Genomic DNA, 22,615 nt, shown 5'->3' with positions numbered 1-22,615 from the left:
CCTCCTGAGGCATCGACCTGGGAGTCCGAGTCTGATATGCGGAGCCGTTATCCTCATATGTTTCCCGACTCAGGTACTTCTTTCTTTTGTCCGTTCGAGGACGAACGGTTGTTTTAGAGGTGGAGGATGTGACGACCCAAAGGGTCATCACCTGTTTCCTCATTTATTTTGTGCTTCCGAGGCCTTGAAAACCTCATTTTTACTTGCCCCGATTTGCGTGCGCAGTCCGGGCGTGAAGCTGGAAAGCTTAAATATGAGTTCTGTGTGAAAAATGATGAATGTTGATATTAATATGATTAAAGTTGACTTTGGTCAACATTTTTGGTAAACGTACCCGGACCCGTGATTGGACGGTCCCGGAGGGTCCGTAGAAAAATATGAGACTCGGGCATATGCCTTGAGTCAAATTCCGAGGTCTAGAACCCGAGAAAAGAATTTTTCTGTGAAATTGTTTTTCTGGAATTATTAAAGAAAATGGAAATGAAAATTGATTAAAAGACTATGGTATCGGGCTCGTATTTTGGTTCCGATGCCCAGAACAAGTCTTAAATATGTGTTAAGCGCTTTCTGTAAAGTTTGGCCGAAATCGGACATCATTTGACGTGTTTCGGACCTAAATATCTAAAATTTGAAGTTTTTGAAGTTTGATGAAAAAGTGATGATTTTGAGGTTTGATTCCTCGTTTATGATGTTATTTTGGCGATTTGATCGCACGGTTAAGTTCGTAGGATGTTGTTGAGTTAGTGTGTGATTGGTTAGGAGCCCCGAGGGCTCGGGAGTGTTTTCGGAGGTGTTCGGGGTGGTTTTGAACTTAGAAAAAGTTGCAGAAAAATGGGTTTCAGCTGTTGCAGACAATTCCTTCTTCGCGTTCGCGACGCCTCTTCCGCGTTCGCAATGCCTTGAGTTGGTCCTTCATCGCGTTCGCATTATCCCCATCGCGAACGCATAGGGTTATTTGACCCAAGGAGGGGTTTCCTCTCCGCGTCGCGAACGCGTAGCCTTATAAATTCCTTCATCGCGTTCGCATTAGCTCTCACGCGTTCGCATAGAACAAATTTTGAATCCCCAGCTTTTACTCTTCGCGTTCGCACCCCCTTGCTCGCGAACGCGATGGCCTTCCAGTGATACCCTTCGCGAACGCGACCCTCATGTCGCGAACGCGAAGGGCATTTTTGCCCAGTGATTTTAAATACCCCAAAACAGAATGGTTACGGGATTTTTCACCCAAAACACACGAACCCTTCTTCCTCACACCCCATAGACGAATTTTGAAGAGCTTCTCCTCCATAACTTCATAGGTAAGTGTTCCTAACCTCGTCTTCTCTTAATTTCTTCAATCAATCACTAAATTTTGAGCCTAAAAACATGAAATCAAAGTAGAAATTAGGGGTTTTGGGTAGAGTTAGGTTTTTAAGAATTTTGGGTGATTCAACCTCAATTTGGGGTCGAATCTTAAAATAAATTATATATTTGAACTCGTCGGGTTATGGGTGATTGGGTTTTGGTCCGAGCCTCGTGTTTGGACCATGTGGACCCGGTGTCGAATTTTGGTATTTTTGGAAGAATGCTAGAAAATTCATATCTAGGTTATGGGATGTTGCCATTGAGTCTTTATTGATATTATTGAATTAATTATGCCTAGATATCATTGTTTCGGAGTCGGATTGTAGTGGAAAGGCGCTAATTGAGGATTGATTGCTATTCTTGGACCGAGGTAAGTGTTTGATCTAACTTTGGCTTGAGGAAATAGGATTAGGATATTATTTGCTAAATGTTGAGTACGGTGTATAGGTATGGTGACGAGTATCTATACATCAGTGTCTAGCATGACCGTGAGTCCTTATTTGTGCGTATTTGGGATTCCGTGGTGACTCTTCCTTATTTAATGGATGGTTTCAATATAATATGAACAGTATGAAGAGGAAATATGATTTGTAAATTTCTTGGAGCATTGGCTCAAAATATGACATGGATAGGAAGTAAATGTTTATTTGTAATCTCCCTTGCAGGGAAGTAAATGTTTATTTGTAATCTCCCTTGCCGGGATAGTTGGATTGATACTTGATCCCTTGCCGAGATAGCTTAATTGGTGTTTGTTCCCTTGCCGGGAAATCATTATATATTATAAATTGGGATCGTGTGGCACGCCGACCACTTATATGTTATACAGTGGGATCGTGTGGCACGCCGACCACTTATATATCATACAATGGGATCGTGTGGCACGCCGACCACTTATATATTATAAAATGGGATCGTGTGGCACGCCGACCACTTATATATTATACAATGAGATCGTGTGGCACGCCGACCACTTATATATTATAAAATGGGATCGTGTGGCACGCCGACTACTTATATATTATACAATGGGATCGTGTGGCACGCCGACCACTTATATATTATAAAAATGGGATCGTGTGGCACGCCGACCACGAAATCTGTGTTGGAAGGAACCAGTTGTGATTTTCCCTTATGTATTTCTACCGTTCTATTTTATCTGTTATCCCCAAAAGCATGTTTCCCCTCCCAGTCTTAATTATTACTTTCCGCTGTTATTTTTGGTAGTACTTGTACATATATATATATATATATATCTGGACAGGTTGATTGGTAGTTCCGTCTAGCCTCGTCACTACTTCGCCGGGGTTAGGCCAGGCACTTACCAGCACATGAGTTCGGTTGTGCTGATGCTACACTTCTGTGCTCTTTTGCACAGATCACGGTACCGGAGCAGCTTTTGGACCACAGCAGTAGTTGATTGGGAGCTGACATCAGTCCAGGGACTTTCGAGGTAGCCTAGCTGGCGTTCGCAGGCCGGAGTCCCTTTCTATGTTTTTAGTTTGTTTTCCTTGTACCGAGACAAACATTGATGTATTTCTATTCAGACTTGTTTTTAGCAATCTTTAGTAGTCCGTGAGTTAGCGACACCAGTCTTGGGTAGAGAAAGGTTAAACTTCCGCATTTTGGGTTTTTAGTTATTTAAGTTTTAAAGACTTCTGCTTTTATGTTAATTGTCTCATTGTTCCTTATATTGTTGATGTTGTTAAGAGTAGTATTAAATTAATTGGCTTGCCTAGCTCCTATTAGTAGGCGCCATCACGACTCCCGATGGTGGAAAATCCGGGTCGTGACAAGTTGGTATCAGAGCTCTAGGTTACATAGATCTCGCTACTCACGGACAAACTTGGTAGAGTTTGAGGGATCGGTACGGAGACGTCTGTATTTACCCCCCCCCCCCCCAGAGGCTACGGAGTTAGGAAAATTTCACTTTATTCTTTCTGGTCATGCGATTCTGTTTCTCAGCTACTGATTGTCTTTCTATTCTGTTCTTTCGCAGATGGCGAGAACACGTGCTTCCTCTTCTACCACGCAGCAGCCCGAGCCCCCAGCAGCAGCTCCTACGAGGGGCAGAGGGCGAGGCCGAGGCCGTGCCAGAGGCCGAGGTAGGGGCAGAGCTCAGCCCCGGGCAGCAGTCCCAGAGGTGGAGCCTCATATTGGTTATGATGAGGAGGTTCCAGCCCCAGCAGCTCCGGTGGGCCCAGCTTAGGTCCCAGGAGGGTTCACAGTCACCCCAGATCTTCAGGACGCTTTGGTCATACTAGCAGGTTTTATGGAAAGCGTCACTAGAGCGGGTTTGCTTCCAGCAGCACCAACCACTTCTCAGGCTGGGGGAGGAGTTCAGACTCCCACTACACGTACTCCGGAGCAGGTAGCTCCCCAGGCTCAGGTTCCAGTGGTTCAGTCGGGTATTGTGACTCAGGCCGGCGACGGAGCGACCATGTCCTCAGATGCTTTGTGGAGGCTTGATAGGTTCTCCAAGCTCTTCACCACCACATTCAGCGGTACTTCTTCAGAGGATCCACAGGATTTCTTATTTAGCTGCCATGAGATCCTTCGGACTATGGGTATTGTGGAGACCAATGGGGTCGACTTCGCCACTTTTCGACTAGCAGGATCCGCCAAGACTTGGTGGAGGGACTATTGTTTATCCAGACCAGCAGGGTCGCCATCATTGACATGGGATCAGTTTGCAGAGTTGTTTTTGGAGAAGTTTCTCCCAGTTACTCAGCGAGAGGCTCTTCGCAGGCAGTTCGAGCGCCTCCAGCATGGCTCTATGACAGTCACCCAGTATGAGACTCTGTTTATTGACCTAGCACGTTATGCTGTTGTTATACTCCCCACCGAGAGAGAGAGGGTGCGGAGGCTTATTGATGGATTGATTCAGCCGATCCGTCTCCAAATGGCTATGGGAGCTGGTAGTGAGATTTCTTTTCAGGAGGCGGCCAATGCGGCCCGTAGAGTTGAGATGGCTCTTGCACGAGGAGGTGGTCATGGGTCAGTTAAGAGGCCCCGTCATGTAGGTAGGTTCAGTGGTACCTCGTCTGGAGGTAGAGATTCTTATGATAGAGGCCATCCTCCGAGGCCCTTCGAGTCAGCTCTCCAGGTCTCTCATGGTTCTACAGGTGGTCGTGGCTCTCAGCCGCAGCATTCTGACCAGCAGCTTCACAGTTCCCCTTCAGCACCTATCAGCGCACCACCACTCCGTTATTCTCAGCAGCCGAGGGCTTGTTACACGTGTGGCGACACGAGACATATTGCCAGGTATTGCCCTCGAGCTTCTGACAGCTCTCCACAACAGGGTCCTCGTCCGATGTTTCAGGCGTCAGGTGATCCCCAGGCCGCCCAGCCAGCTAGAGGCGGGGGTAGAGGCCATAGAGGTGGAGGTAGAGATCATAGAGGTAGAGCTCGAACCGCCAGAGGTAGAGGTCAGCCAGCAGCCGATCGTCCCAGGGATATGGTTCAGGGAGGTAGGGCTCAGCCCCGGTGTTATGCTTTGCCAGCCAGGCCAGAGGTTGAGTCGTCAGATGCTGTGATTATAGGTACTATTCTGGTCTATGATAGGGATGCTTCAGTGCTATTCGACCCTGGGTCTACGTATTCATATGTGTCGTCCTATTTTGCACCCCACCTGGGTATGCCTAGTGATGCTTTGGGTATTCCTGTTTATGTATCTACACCGGTGGGTGATTTTATAGTGGTCGATCGAGTTCATCGTTCCTGTGTGGTAGTGATTGAGGGTCTTGAGACCCGTGTTGATTTATTACTTTTAGACATGGTGGACTTCGACGTTATATTGGGGATGGATTGGTTGTCCCCGTATCATGCTATCTTGGATTGTGATGCCAAGACTGTGACCTTAGCATTGCCCGATATGCCTCGTTTAGAGTGGAGGGGCACTCCAGGTTATTCTACCCGCAGTGTTATTTCATATGTGAAGGCTCGACGCATGGTCGAGAAGGGGTGTTTAGCTTATCTGGCGTATGTTCGCGATTCCAGCGCAGAGGTTCCTTCTATTGACTCTGTTCCTATTGTTCGAGAGTTTCCCGAGGTTTTTCCTTCAGACCTGCCGGGTATGCCACCCGACTGGGATATTGATTTCTGTATTGATCTGGCTCCGGGCACTCAGCCCATTTCTATCCCGCCGTATCGCATGGCCCCGCCAGAGTTGAAGGAGTTAAAGGACCAGTTGCAGGATTTGCTAGAGAAGGGTTTTATCAGGCCTAGTGTTTCTCCTTGGGTGGCACCGGTGTTATTTGTGAAGAAAAAGGATGGATCGATGAGGATGTGCATTGATTACCGGCAACTGAACAAAGTGACGATTAAGAACAAGTATCCACTGCCGAGGATTGATGATTTGTTTGACCAGCTTCAGGGCGCAAAGGTGTTTTCAAAGATAGACTTGACATCTGGCTACCATCAGCTGAGGATTAGGGCGTCTGATGTCCCTAAGACATCATTTCGCACTCGGTATTGGCATTATGAGTTTTTAGTCATGTCATTTGGGTTGACCAATGCCCCAGTAGCATTTATGGAGTTGATGAACAGAGTGTTCAGGCCTTATTTGGACTCGTTCGTGATAGTCTTTATTGATGATATTCTGGTATACTCCCGCAGCCAGGAGGAGCACGAGCAGCACCTCAGAGTGGTTCTTCAGACTCTGAAGGATAGTCAGTTATATGCTAAGTTCTCAAAGTGTGAGTTCTGGTTGAGTTCGGTTGCATTTCTGGGTCACGTTGTATCAGCAGAGGGTATTCAGGTGGACCCGAAGAAGATTGAGGCAGTCAAGAACTGGCCTCGACTAGCATCAGCTACTGAGATCCAGAGTTTCTTGGGGTTAGTAGGTTATTATCGCCGGTTCGTGGAGGGATTTTCATCTATTGCAGCCCTGATGACCAGATTGACCCAGAAGGGTGCCCAGTTCAGATGGTGAGATGAGTGTGAGGCAAGCTTTCAGAAGCTCAAGACGGCTTTGACTACGGCACCGATATTGGTTTTGCTCACAGGCTCAGGGCCTTATACAGTTTATTGTGATGCTTCCCGTATTGGGCTTGGTGCAGTATTGATGCAGGATGGCAGAGTCATTGCTTATGCTTCGAGGCAGTTGAGGATCCACGAGAAGAATTATCCGGTTCATGATCTAGAGTTGGCAGCCATTGTTCATGCTTTGAAGATTTGGAGGCATTATCTATATGGTGTGACGTGTGAGGTGTACACTGATCACAAGAGTCTTCAGTACTTGTTCAAGAAGAAAGAGTTGAACTTGAGGCAGAGGAGGTGGTTGGAGTTATTGAAAGATTATGATGTTTCTATTTTGTATCACCCGGGGAGATCGGAATGTGGTGGCCGATGCATTGAGTAGGAAGTCCGCCAGCATGGGTAGTCTTGCTTATATTCCGGTCAGCCAGAGACCGCTTGCTTTGGATATTCAGGCCTTGGCCAATCGATTTGTGAGGTTGGACATTTCTGAGCCTAGCAGAGTGTTAGCTTGCACGGTCGCTCGTTCTTCATTATTGGAGCGTATCCGTGATCGGCAGTTTGATGATCCCCATTTGTGTGTCCTGAGAGACACGATGCAGCCTGGAGGTGCCACGAAGGTGACCTTAGATGATGATGGTGTTTTGAGATTGTAGGGGCGAGTTTGTGTGCCCAATGTCGATGGGATTCGAGAGTTGATCTTAGCGGAGGCCCATAGTTCTCGGTATTATATTCACCCCGGCGCCGCGAAGATGTATAAGGACTTGCGGCAACATTATTGGTGGCGTAGGATGAAGAAAGATATTGTTGCGTATGTGGCTCGATGTTTGAACTGTCAGCAGGTCAAATATGAGCACCAGAGGCCTGGTGGTTTGTTTCAGAGGATTGAGCTTCCCGAGTGGAAGTGGGAGAGGATTACCATGGATTTCGTTACTGGACTTCCGATGACTCGGAAGAAATTTGATGCTATTTGGGTCATTGTTGATAGGCTGACCAAGTCAGCGCATTTTATTCCTGTTGCAGCCACTTATTCATCAGAGAGGTTAGCTGAGATCTACATCCGAGAGATTGTTCGCCTTCACGGGGTGCTGGTATCTATCATTTCGGACCGGGGTANTTCAAGTTTTCATTCAAAAATACACGAGTTCATCTTCTCCATAGCCTATAGGCGATTTTTTAGAGCTCTTCTTCACCAAAGTTTCTTGGGTAAGTATTATCTAACTCGTTTTCTTCATTTTCAATCATCATTTATCAAATTCCTAGACCTAAAACATGTAATTTAGGGTGTAAATTAAGGGTTTTCGGTAGAGTTAGGTTTTTGAGAATTTTGGGTGATTCAACCTCAATTTGGGGTCGAATCTTAAAATAAATTGCATATTTGAACTCGTGGGATTATGGGTGATTGGGTTTTGGTCCGAGCCTCGTGTTTGGACCATGTGGGCCCGGTGTCGAATTTTGGTATTTTTGGAAGAATGCTAGGAAATTCATATCTAGGCCATGGGATGTTGCCATTGAGTCTTTATTGATATTATTGAATTAATTATGCCTAAATATCATTGTTTCGGAGTCGGATCATAGAGGAAAGGCGGTAATTGAGGATTGATTGCTATTCTTGGACCGAGGTAAGTGTTTGATCTAACTTTGGCTTGAGGGAATAGGATTAGGATATTATTTGCTAAATGTTGAGTACGGTGTATAGGTATGGTGACGAGTATCTATACACCGGTGTCTAGCATGACCGTGAGTCCTTATTTGTGCGTATTTGGGATTCTGTGGCGACTCTTCCTTATTTAATGGATGGTTTCAATATAATATGAACAGTATGAAGAGGAAATATGATTTGTAAATTTCTTGGAGCGTTGGCTCGAATTATGACATGGTTAGGGAGTAAGAAAGGAACGAAAGAGAAAGAGATGTAATTATCCCCTTGCCGGGACGTGGGAATTATTGTTGTTGCTCCCTTGTCGGGAAGTAAATGTTTATTTGTATTCTCCCTTGCCGGGATAGTTGGATTGATATTTGTTCCCTTGCCGGGAAATCATTATATATTATAAATTGGGATCGTGTGGCACGCCGACCACTTATATATTATAAATTGGGATCGTGTGGCACGCCGACCACTTATATATTATAAATTGGGATCGTGTGGCACGCCGACCACTTATATATTATAAATTGGGATCGTGTGGCACGCCGACCACTTATATATTGTAAAATGGGATCGTGTGGCACGCCGACCACTTATATATTATAAAAATGGGATCGTGTGGCACGCCGACCACGAAATCTGTGTTGGAAGGAACCAGTTGTGATTTTCCTTATGTATTCCTACCATTCTATTTTATCTGTTATCCCCAAAAGCATGTTTCCCCTCCCAGTCTTAATTATTACTTTCCTCTGTTATTTTTGTAGTACTTGTACATATATATATCTGCACAGGTTGAATGGTAGTCCTGTCTAGCCTCATCACTACTTCGCCGGGGTTAGGCCAGGCACTTACCAGCACATGGGGTCGGTTGTGCTGATGCTACACTTCTGTGCTCTTTTGCACAGATCATGGTACCGGAGCAGCTTTTGGACCACAGCAGTAGTTGATTGGGAGCTGACATCAGTCCAGGGACTTTCGAGGTAGCCTAGCTGGCGTTCGCGGGCCGGAGTCCCTTTCTATGTTTTTAGTTTGTTTTCCTAGTACCGAGACAAACATTGATGCATTTCTATTCAGACTTGTTTTTAGCACTCTTTAATAGTTCGTGAGTTAGCGACACCAGTCTTGGGTAGAGAAATGTTAAACTTCCGCTTTTATATTAACTGTCTCGTTGTTCCTTATATTGTTGATGTTGTTAAGAGTAGTATTAAATTAATTGGCTTGCCTAGGTCCTATTAGTAGGCGCCATCACGACTCCCGATGGTGGGAAATCCGGGTCGTGACACTGATATGTCTCTTTCTGGCTACATTCAGTACTTGTTATTCATGGAAGTTTATAATGTTTCCCTTAGTTTTAGTACTATTTTCGGATTCTTTAAATCCCTGATTTCCTGGGATGATACTCTTTACTAATTTTCGGCTACTTTTCCTGTTTTCACAACCTTTAAAATATTTTCTTAACTTGTTATGTGGTTAACTCCATTATTGCTCGATTCTTACTGTTATTTCCTTAATTAGAACTCTATGTATCTACCCCTAATTGCTTATTCTGTACTTAGGTCTTTTGAACTCTTTCCTTATTTGGTACATGTTCTTTACCGTTTGAAATGACTCCTTTAATTAAGGGAAGGCTTGGACTGATTTCACTTTAATTGATTCCAAGTTCTCCAATTACTGAAAAATTTGATTCTTACCTTATTTACCTAGCTTTCAAACTACTATATATATATATGCTTTCGTCTACTCTCATTAGACACAAACATTAGTTCACAACTCCCTCACACACTTAAAGCTTTTCTGCTCTCTTTTTGGTTACTTGCTACTATTACTGAATTAGCCGGCTGTAAGCCAAGGCTAATTATTTCACCCTATTGTTCTTCACTTTGTGTCTGTTCTCCTTAACCGGTATGTCCTGATTTCAATTCAAGTCCTAAACACTATGTGTTTTCTTGCTGCTTTAGTTTACTAGTTACCAGTCTATTCCTGTCTATTATCTGACCTTTCAATATGTAACTAGCCTGTTTGGATCACCGTTAGTTTTGTCCTAATTCAAATATGTGATCAGCATGATATGAGCTTGTCCATTCCTTGTAGTATGTACTGGCTTTACTCTGTTAGTATATGTTTGAATGGTTATGCGTTAGTTGTTTTCTGGTTTGCACCTGTTTTTTTCTTTTTTTTGCAAATTTGATTTGTTACCCTAAGTTATTCCGGTGTTATGCCCAATCATGTTTAGTACTTCTATGTCCTCACTGTTGCTATGAAATCCTATACCATGTCACCTCCCAATCCCATGAACCCCCCCCCCCCAAGCACTTCTGATTCTATAACAATATTCTAATCAGCATCTCTGAAATCCATGCCTTACTGCTTGCACTGTTAGCTACTCCTTGATTACAAAAGACTTCCATTTAGTATATGTTCATTATGTGTATTATGTGTCCCCAAATCCCAATTCCCTTGTATGAATCATGTTGTTAGGACTGTTTTCTCTATGATTGATCTGTTGTTTGTTTGATTACACAATTCTTGTCAAAATTGTTTTACTGCTAAACAACTCTCCTATTTTATAAAACTACCTCAATTAAGTCCTTTTCAATACTGTTTTCCTATCAAACCTTTTCAAAACTATGTCAAGCACTCTCACTTCACTCTTAAGTCCCTAGGTTCTGCCCCTCCAGTGTGTGACTGCCTTGGGATCCCTGTGAGATCCCACTGAACTCTGATGCACTGGGCTAGCCCTTCCACACTGCACTTACTCAGTCTGGTTATGAAATCTGGGTGTGAGCACTGCCCGGGATCCTTGAGGTCCTTAGGGAACTTTGACACACCTAGACATGAGATTGTCTATGGAACTTTGGCATTTGAGGCTATTGGAGGCCTGGAAGTCATTTGGGCCTGCTGCAGGCTCCCTATAGATTAATTTCTGTTTGTTTCTGTAATTTATATTTAATTCATTGGTCTGTAATAATTATTGTAAACAAACAGTGGGGTGTTTAGTGAAAAGGGAGGGTAGTATATATATTATGGGTAAAACTGGGTAGACACCATGCCTATGGGGTCTATGTTGATTCAAACATGTTTGTTAGATAACATGCCTATAAGATTTGTTTTAAGATGAGTCTGTTTGCTTTACTTCCACACAATATTAGAAACCATGCTTATAGGATCTAAATGGATTTAATAGAGATCATGCCTATAGGAATTAAAATCAGCTCTAATAGAAATCATGCCTATAGAACTTAATTCAGTTTAGTTAAATAGATCAGTTTAATCTGAATTGGTTCTATTCAATCAATATGTCTGCTTCTTTAAATAAGTTTTCAGATACTGCCTTAAATGGGTACCGCTAGAAAGCATGTCTATAGGATCTCAAGTTGTCCATTTAAAATTGATCACTGTTTTACCGCATTCCTAATAGATATCATGCTCATAGTACATCACTATTATACGCCTAGGCAAGCCTATAGGACGATTAAAATTCTACAACTGTAAAACCAGGTTCTGTTATATGTGATTGCTCATATTTAACAGGTCTAAAATCAGTAGGCAAGCTAATAGGTCTCTGACACTTGGTCCTAACTCATGCTATATACTTCCTGCTCACCTAGATATCATGTTCTAAGTTTTATACCTGAAACAATTGTTTGAGACGTGCATTTATTTGTTCTGTTTGTGGAGGTAAAATGTGAGCCACTATATGTTCCTTCTTTATGTGCAGTCCTAATTGTTTTGATTGACGCTTAGACTTTTCTCCTTTAAATACCTTAGGATGGTCTAGAACTGCCAAAGTAGAGGTCCTAAAATACCTCCGCGGCCACGAGGAAGGGATGGGTAGTGCACGCATAGGACATTTTCAAGGTTAATAGAATGCTTTAGGCTATGACCAAGGGAAGGGAATTGGGTAGAAAGGATATGATGACTACGTGCTAATGTCACGTGTAGCCCCTCATTGTGTGGGGTGATCCTATAGGCTAACCAACCTAGGACCCCCTTTCCCAATTCCTGTTGTTTAAATGAATTTACTTTTCTTTATATATGTGCAACTTGTTCAAAACCTTTTCTTTGTTTCATTATTTGAATGTCAAAACATGCCTTTACTTGCAAGTACGTGGTAAAACCGTTTATCTGTTTATTTGACTAATTCATGAATATAAGTTTGGCCAGGACCCACCGTTGTGGACCGAGAGTGGTGCCTAACACCTTCCTCTCTAGGTTATTTCGAGCCCTTACCCTAAATCTTTGGCAAAGCAAACTAGTTTCATGAGTTAATTGCTCTAGGTGCCCTAACGCACCATAACTCGTTAGATGGCGACTCTTCAAATACCCAACTCCCAAAGGGAAAACGACTCGTTCCCCCATGAAATGTTGAAACACGGACCTTTCTCCGCGAGGAGAAAAAAAGGGGGCACGACAATGCTTATTCATTAATTGTAGTAAGCAAATTTTCGACTTCAAAAGCAGATAATTTGATTTCCATTGATCAACCAATAACTTAGTGTCACCACCCAAAAATCTACTAGTCGTGATGGCACCTAACTCGATCCGCTAGGTAAGCCAACTAACAGTCAATACAATCCAAATGAGATTTATAAGAAAACAGTGTAGAATTATCAGAACAATTTATACAATACCCAAGGACTGGTAGTACAAATCATGAGCTTCTAAGACTTAGAATTTAAAAAAAAAAATTGGTATGAATAAATACGTCATCTGTTTGAATTTTACATAAACAGATTAGCAAAATCTAAAGCTACCAAGGACAAGTGGCAGTTATAATCGGAACGCAGGTACATCTTCAATGCCAGCTTCCGCCATACACAGCGACTATAGCTTCAAAATCTACACGCAAGGTGCAGAAGTGTAGTATGAGTACAATCGACCCCATGTACCCAGTAAGTATATTGTCTAACCTCGTTGAAGTAGTGACGAGGATTTTTAGTAAAAGATACTCACTGTTATAACCTGTGCAATAGACTAGCAATAGAAACAGTTCAAGAACTCTCACGATCCAAAATCCACTAGTCGTGATGGCACCTAACCCAACCCGCTAGGTAAGCCAACTAATAACTATCCAATTCTAATAATATTAATAAGACAATTTAACAAAAGGAATTATCTAAATCTTATACATTCCCCAAGGACTGGTAGTACAAATCATGAGCTTCTAAGAATAGAGTTAACAAAGCTGATACGAAGAAAATACATCTTCTGTTTAGAAAGTACATAAACAAAATTTTATAATCTAAGGCTAACGTGAACAAGAGGCAGCTACAGCGGGAATGCAGGTACGCCTTCAAATCCAACAACCATCGAAAGTAGCAACATCGGCATCCGGGATCTGCACGCAATGTGCAGGAAGTGCAGTATAAGTACAACCGACCACATGTACTCAAAAAGTAACAAACCTAACCTCAGGTTGAAAGCAGTGACGAGCTGGAACATAGGTCGGGTTCAACACTAATAATCAACAACAGTTCATACAACGTATAGGAGCTTTTGCACAGTTTTCCGAAAATAGTTCCGCTTTTTAAGGATATCAGTGGAAAATCCAAATTCTTTACCGAAAATGTCATGAAATATGAGATAGTTTGAAAACTGTAATTTTTCTAAAAATCATTTTCACAAAAAATAAGATGTTTCATTTTCTTTCCAGGTAATAAGTGTGAAATACCTCTCTATGACAATATCAATATGTGTAGAAGTCATGAATGACGTGATACCGTACAGTATGAGGAAAAATGCATCTCTATGCCTGTATGTCATGTATGCATGCCAATGACATGTATCTCAGAGATGAATCATGTACTCACACTCTCAGAGTACTCAACCTCACTGTATCACACCTTTAACTCATCATAATCAACCACCCGGTACTGTATATGGCCCATACGGCCCAGGGAAGATCCATCTCGGAATATATACATAACTGACTATAAGTCACCCAGTACCGAGGAGACAGGCCAGTCCATCTCATGGAGAAGATCCATTTCCATACCAAGGGAAGATCCATCCATGAATATAATCAACCGCGCTGACTGGGGGTGTACAGACTCCGGAGGGGCTCCTTCAGCTCAAGCGCTATAACAAGCCAATCATGGCATAAATCAATCAAGCCCTCGGCCTTACTCAATAATCAATAAAACATGCTGCGGCGTGCAGCCCGATCCCATAACTGTCTCTCATAATTAGGCTCTAGGCCTCACTCAGTCATCAATCTCTCCAGTCTCACCCACGGGTTCACAATGTCATGAAAACTGACCCGGAACAATGATATGATGTATCAATAAGTAACAACTGAGATTGAGATATGATATGAATGCATCGATCTGACTGAGTACGAAATATCAATGAATTCAATGAGATGACAGCAAGAAACGACCACTATGGGTCCCAACAATATCAGCATAAATCCTAAACATAATATCTAGCATTATGTACAACTCATTTACTTTATCACATGGTGAAAACACAGATATCAACAAAATAGGGCCACTATTCAGTGCCCTGGAAACAACAGAGTCACAATTCACAGGGTGCACGCCCACACGCCCGTCACCTATCATGTCCTTCACCTCAACACCAATCACATAACACATAAATTAGGGGTTTCATACCCTCATCACTAAGTTTAGAAGAGTTACTTATCTTAAACAAGCCAATTCCGACACCGAGCAAGCCAAGCGACGCTCCAAGAATGCCATCACGCGCGTTTCGACCTCTGAACGACCCGAAACTAATCAAAAACAACTCAAATACATCAAACAATGCTAAAGGAACCAATCCCAATCGAAAAAGGTCGAATCTTTAATCAAAAGCCCACAATCGGCCTAAAAGCCCAACCTGAGCCTGCACCTCGAAACCCGACAAAAATCACAAAATACGTCAACCCATTCAATTATGAGTTCAACCATACTAGTTTCACTCAAATCCAACTCCGAATCGGTGTTCAAAACTCAAAAAATCATATTATGAAACTTTAGGCCAAAACCCCCAATTTCTTCTTTAAAATTCATCAACCAAAAGCTAAAATCAAATATAGATTCACGAAATATAACCAAAACCGAGTAGAGAACACTTACCCCAATTCATATGCTGAAACTCGCCTCGAAAATTGCCCAATTCCGAGCTCCCCAACTCAAAATATGTTAAATGCACAAAACCCTCATTTTAACATTGTTCTGCCTCGTTTCTTGTGCCAAAAATCTCGAAACTCACTTTTGGTGCCTCCAATGTATTCCTTGTGAAATTATAGTCAAGTTAGGCTCTTAAATCACTCCATTTGACCTTATATTGAAGGAGATATGTTGTTTCTATTTGAAAATAGTGCAGATTTTTGAATACGCAGTCAGTGGCAATTTCGCAATTAATCTGAAAAATCTGGCAACCCAATTCTGAGTAAAATAACCATAAAATCCTCATACTATATCCAAATTTGACCATTCTTTTTTATATGGCTCCGTAATTACGATACAGATCTAATTCTTCAATCAGAATAGAAATCAGAGCTCATTTGTTCAATGTGGTACCATTTATGTTTGAAGAAACGACATTGAAATATAAGAAAAACGAGCGCAACACAACCCAAACCTATCCGAAACTCACCTGAGCCCCTCGGGACCCCGTCAAAACATACCAACAAGTTCCATATCATAATACGGACCTACTCGAGGCCTCAAAACACACATAACAATTTGAAACGACGAAACACACCTCAAATCAAACTTAATGAACTTTCGACTTCCAAAAACTCACGCCGAAACATTTCAAATCAACTCTGAATGCACTCAATTTTTGCACACAAGTCCTAATACATCATACGGAGCTACTCGTGCCCCCAAGCTACCGAGCGAAGTGCAAATGCTCAAAACGACCGGTCGGGTATTACATTCTCCCCCACTTAAACATACGTTCGTCCTCGAATGTGCCCAGAGTTTTTCCAAAAGCCATCAAATCACCGTGTAACCTAACTATGCACATACCCGAGGGTGATCCCATATCACCCTATCCCATATAGATTTGATAACACAACATGACTGAAATTTCTTAATCCAACCTAGCCCATAAGTCTTAGAACTCAATTTCCAACATCCGAAATTTTCTATGAGATCAAAATCTTGTATCTACACACTGTATAAGTCCGAACAAGTTGTATTAAACCATATCCGTAACTCTAGATGTAATCACATGATATATCACATAACTCAAACACCCATAGCGATAACTACTAAGCACAGTAGCTGCTCAAAACAATCCAATACCGGTAATAAACCTCTTATCAAATAGAGACTCATTCTAACACCTTCATATACTGCCAACGATGAGAGAAACACGCATAAACTCATAACCATTCGTTAGATCAACAAGTTGTGGAACTCCCTCTCCTTCGATAGGAAATAGCAAATTTCTGAGCCGATCAACATCAATATCCTTCCAAATATACCGCAATCTGATCCGATAGCACCCATTCTAGGTACAATGACCTCATCCCATCTAACATAATCACTCAAGTGACATGACACATTAATATAGCTTAAAGCCACAACCCATGCAACCCGTGCAACAAATAGCAACATTCCAAATGTACTCAATCCTGAAAATGCCTCAAACGAGAGGAGTGTCCCTCCAGCTTATCAAGTACCATCACAACACCGTGCTAAGAGCCTAGCACACACCGTAGAGCCAAAACACACGAATCCCACACAAAGGATCATATCTCAACATTTGAAAAGTACATAAACAAAATTTTATAATCTGAGGCTACCGTGAACAAAAGGCAGCTACAGCAGGAACGCAGGTACGCCTTCAAATCCAGCAACCATCGAACGCAGCAACATCAGCATCCTGGATCTACATGCAATGTGCAGGAAGTGCAGTATGAGTACGACCGACCACATGTACTCAAAAACTAACAAACCCAACCTCAGGTTGAAAGCAGTGTCGAGCTGGAACATAGGTCGGGTCCAACACCAATAATCAACAGCAGCTCATACAAGGTATAGCATATAAACAAGAAAATAATTTCAGAGATAAAAATGTCGAGCTTTTGCACAGTTTTCCGAAAATAGCTCCGCTTTTTAAGGATATTAGTGGAAAACCCAAATTCTTTACCGAAAATGTCATGAAATATGAGATAGTTTGAAAACTGTAATTTTTCTAAAAATCATTTTCACAAAAAACAAGATGTTTCATTTTCTTTCCAGGTAACAAGTGTGAAATACCTCTCTATGACAATATCAATATGTGTAGAAGTCATGAATGACGTGATACCGTACAGTATGAGAAAAAATGCATCCCTATGCCTGTATGTTATGTATGCATGCCAATGACATGTATCTCAAGGATGAAACATGTACTCACACTCTCAGAGCACTCCACCTCACTGTATGACACCTTCCACTCATCATAATCAACCACTCGGCAATATATATGGCCCATACGGCCCAGGGAAGATCCATCCCGGTATATATACATAACTGACTATATGTCACCCAGTACCGAGGAGACAAGCCAATCTAGCCTCATGCAGAAGATCCATCTCCATACCAAGGGATGATCCATCCATGAATATAATCAACCGCGCTCACTGGGGGTGTGCAGACTTCGGAGGGGCTCCTTCAGCCCAAGCGCTATAACAAGCCAATCATGGCATAAATCAATCAGCCCCTCGACCTTACTCAATAATCAATAAAATATGCTGCAGCGTGCAGCCCGATCCCATAACTGTCTCTCAAAAAAAGGCTCTCCCCGTCACTCAGTCATCAATCTCTCCAGTCTTACCCACAGGCTCACAATGTCAACAAAACTGACCCAGAACAATGATATGATGTATCAATAAGTAACAATTGAGACTGAGATATGATATGAATGCATGGATCTGACTGAGTACAAAATATCAATGAATTTAATGAGATGACAGCAAGAAACGACCACTATGAGTCCCAACAATATCAGCATAAATCCTAAACATGATATCTAGCATGATGTACAACTCATTTACTTTATCACATGGTGAAACACAGATATCAACAAAATAGAGCCACTATTCAGTGCCTTGGAAACAACAGAGTCACAATTCACAAGGTGCACGCCCACACGCCCGCCACCTAGCATGTGCGTCACCTCAACACCAATCACATAACACATAAATTCGGGGTTTCATATCCTCAGCACTAAGTTTAGAAGAGTTACTTATCTTAAACAAGCCAATTCCGACACCGAGCAAGCCAAGCGATGCTCCAAGAATGCCGTCACGCGCGTTCCGACCTCTGAACGGCTCGAAACTAATCAAAAACAACTCAAATACATCTAACAATGCTAAAGAAACCAATCCCAATCGAAAAAGGTCGAATCTTTAATAAAAAAGTCCAAAATCGGCCAAAAAGCCCAACCCCGGCCCGCACCTCGAAACCTGACAAAACTCACAAAATACGTCAACCAATTCAATTACGAGTTCAACCATACTAGTTTCACCCAAATCCAACTCCGAATCGGTGTTCAAAACTCAAAAAATCATATTATAAAACTTTAGGCCAAAGCCCCCAATTTCTTCTTTAAAATTCAACAACCAAAAGCTAAAATCAAAGATAGATTCACGAAATATAACCAAAACCGAGTAGAGAATACTTACCCAAATTCATATGCTGAAATTCGCCTGGAAAATTGCCCAATGCCGAGCTCCCCAACTCAAAATATGTTAAATGCACAAGACCCTCGTTTTAACACTTTTCTGCTTTGTTTCTTGCGCCAAAAAATCTCGAAACTCACTTTTGATGCCTCCAATGGATTTCTTGTGAAATTATAGTCAAGTTAGGCTCTTGAATCACTCTATTTGACCTTATATTGAAGGAGATATGTTGGTTTCAATACTTGGAAATAATGCAGAATTTTAAATACACAGTCAGTGGCAATTTCGTAATTAATCTGAAAAATCTAGCAACCCAATTCTTAGTAACCTAAGCTAACTAACCCCAGCCCCTTTTAACCTTAGTCAGTAGCTGTAGTTAATTACTCAGAACATGGAACTTAAATCTACCTGAATTGTTAATCCAAACTAGTCTAATTCACTAAACGAGTCAACAATTCAAATGAGAACCTAAATTAAAGACCAAGACCAGAATCAATTATCATTAAGAAAAACAGTACTTAAACAAAGGGAAAACCTACTGATTTACTTCAAATAACCGAAATCAAACAAACCCCCTAACACACTGATTAACAACTTAGACTACACTGTATAACAAATTAAAACCAGTCAAACCTACAAAATTAATTAAAAATTAACAACACAGGGTTTAAGCTAATACCTAAAACAGACTCTAATCGAATCAGCCTAACAAAATTAGTATTGAATCAACATAAAATGAGCTCTAATCTAATAATCAAACCAGTCGATCATTAACCAAGCTAAAAACGAAAATTAATTGGACACCGACAAACATGATAGCAAAACTAACAGAGGGATTTAAACAGGAAAAGAAGGAAAATAAACAAAGAAACCAGAAAGAAGAACGAGAACTCACTCGTTAATTACAGATTCAAAATCGAATGATCTCCAACGAGATTTGAGGGCCATTGACATTGAATTCGTCACGAGGGAGGTCCAGGGGCCCTTTGACATCAGTTGCATGTACTTTGGCCATTTTAGGGTTTTGGCCGGAAAACTTGAAATAGATATTCGAGCCATTCTGGTTATATTCGAGCCAAGCGGCTATGGGGGTTGGGTAGAGGAGGTCAAGGCGGTCCCATGGTGTTAATTTGGGACCATTTGGCGTAACCGGCGACTTGGCCGGAAAACTTTAACGGGATATTCGACGAACTCCGGCGAGATTCGAGGGAAACCAAGGGCAGGAACGGGAAGAGGACGAGCAGGAGAGGCCGGGGTGTTATTTTGGGGTATCGGAGCAATGCTGCCGGCGGCGGCGATTTCCGGCCGGCAGCGCTGGGGTGGAGAATGGCGGAGGAAGGCGGTGGGGTGACGGTGTTACACCGACGAGTATAGGGCATCTGAGAGATGGGGTGAGAGAGGGGTGGTGAGGGGGGTAGGGGGGGTGCGTTTGGACACATATATATGAATTGACCCTAGCTTCCTGGCCGTTAGATCATGAAACCTCGACGGCCAGGATTGACTAGGACCAAAACGACGTCGTTTGGCTGGGTAGGGGAGACGGACCGGGTTGGGACGGGTATGGACCGGCCTGGATTGGGGTATTTCGTTTGGGCTGACCGATTTTGGCCCAAATTTGGTCTCCAATTAAGACCATTTTTTAATACCCCTTTTCCTTTTATTTCTTTTACCTATTTTTGTATTTATTTACTTTTCTGATTTTATAAAATGCTAAAATAAAACCAAAATAAATTGACTCTAACAATTATATTTCCTAATTAATTCCTAAAGGGAAATGCAAACTAATACCAAAAATGCAAAATGGACCCCCTTTTTTTTGTTATTTTCTTAACATTTTGTTCTAAAATCAATTAATTCTAATATATGAAATTAAATCCTAAATGCAAAAATGCATATTTTGTATTTTCATATGCACAAACAAAAATGCAACAATTACCAAAAAATGCCACAAAATTCACAAAAATTTATAAAATGCTAGAGAAATTGTTTTGTTTGAAATTTGGGAATTATTGCTTAAGGCAAAAATCACGTGCTCACAGCTGCCCCTCTTTGCCCGGAAACATGAAGAGTTTTCGTGCAAAGACAAGTGAGCAGAAATGAACGATTTTGGCCCGTTTGCATATTCCGTGTGAAGCATTTTTTGAAAAAACTTGACCGCACCCTGCTTCAGAGGTTGCCTACATATCCTGGGCTAAACAGGAATCAGGTCAGTGTAGTTCGGGAAGGTTTGGTAGCTGGAGCTACCAAGAACTGTGACTTTCTGATGTTACTGTTTCTACTACTTGCTGACCTCCTTATTACACCGTGTCAAAAATAAAAAGAAGCTAGCCTAAGCTATGAGTTACAAAAGGTCCTATTTATGACTTCAAGCTTGCTCTTGTGTTGCCTTGAACTTGTGTTCTTCCGATGGAATTCTTGTTGTTGCCTTGCATTATGATCGGAGAAGTTTCACCATTCTTCCGAGTGATACTTGACTGCTGAAATTTGACATGCCTCTATTCTCCAGGCGGGCTCCTGATTGTTGACGCTTGACAAGTGTTCCCTTGTTCTCCAGGCGGGCGCCTGATTGCTGAAATTTGAAGAGTATTCCCTTGTTCTCCAGGCGGGCGCCTGATTGCTAAAACTTGAAAAGTATTCCCTTGTTCTTCAGGTGGGCGCCTGATTGCTCAAATTGAAAAGTATTCCCTTGTTCTTCAGGTGGGCGCCTGATTGCTGAAACTTGAAAAGTATTCCCTTGTTCTCCAGGTGGGCGCCTGATTGCTAAAACTTGAAAAGTATTCCCTTGTTCTCCAGGTGGGCGCCTGATTGCTAAAATTGAAAAGTATTCCCTTGTTCTTCAGTATTCCCTTGTTCTTCAGGTGGGCGCCTGATTGCTGAAATTGAAAAGTATTCCCTTGTTCTTCAGGTGGGCGCCTGATTGCTGAAATTGAAAAGTATTCCCTTGTTCTTCAGGTGGGCGCCTGATTGCTGAAATTTGAAAGTATTCCCTTGTTCTTCAGGTGGGCGCCTGATTGCTGAGAAAAAAAGTATTCCCTTGTTCTCCAGGTGGGCGCCTGATTTCGACAAAATAACCACAAAGAAAATTTCTGCCTTTGTTAATGTAAAATGGTGATTAGCTGCTGGCATTCTTGTTGGCCATGCTCCCGCTTCCGACTTCACCCTGACTTGCTTCCTGGACTTGCTTTGGCTTGCCACGATTTCCCAATTGACTTTCAACCCTCTGATCTCGATGACCCACGGGTTTTTCCTCGTATTACTGTTCGATGTTCCTGTTCCCTTACTGTTGAACCACTTTCTTGCACTGCTTTGTTCCTGTTTCAAATAACGAAAACTTGTGAGTTTAAAATGTGGTGGTTGGTTTGTGGCCTTGATTTTGAGAGCAATTGCTCCTTCGCTTCCCATGATGACTGACTTCCACTCGAGGACCTTGCTTGTTTATGGACTAACCCTTTTCTCTGTCGTCCCCATCACATAAAATTCCTTTTCTCCGTTCGGACCCAATATCTTCTACTTGTTGCGTTGCATGAACTGGTGCCTCCCCAACCTTTGTGTCTCATATGAACCCCAAAACACGTCTATTGCCCCCACTCCGTGTGTATGCTGTTCTTTTCTTGACTTAAACCACTGGCCTTGGCCTTGAGGTCTGTTGCTCCTTCACTTGCCATGACGACTGATTTCCATTCGAAGACCCCGCTTGTTCCTTGACTAACTACTTCCTTTGTAAACCTTAACACAGAAAATACCTCTTCTTGCTCAAACCCAACACCTTCTATCTGTTGCATTGCTCCTGAACTGACATTTACCAACCTTTGTGTCTCACATGAACCCCAAAGCACGACACTTGTCACCCCTTCATTGCGTATGCTGTTCTTAAACCACTGGTCCTGTCCTTAAGGTCTACGGCTCCCTCATTTGCATTGATAACTTCGACTTCTGCTTGGAAAGTCTTGCTCGTCACTGGTTTAACACCCTTTTATCAATCTTATCACAGGAAATACCTTTGAGCTGTTCACCCAACCCTTCAT

This window comes from Nicotiana attenuata, unplaced genomic scaffold (genome assembly GCF_001879085.1).
Source record: "Nicotiana attenuata strain UT unplaced genomic scaffold, NIATTr2, whole genome shotgun sequence".
Taxonomy (NCBI): Eukaryota; Viridiplantae; Streptophyta; class Magnoliopsida; order Solanales; family Solanaceae; genus Nicotiana; species Nicotiana attenuata.
Note: the sequence above shows the minus strand (reverse complement) of the source record.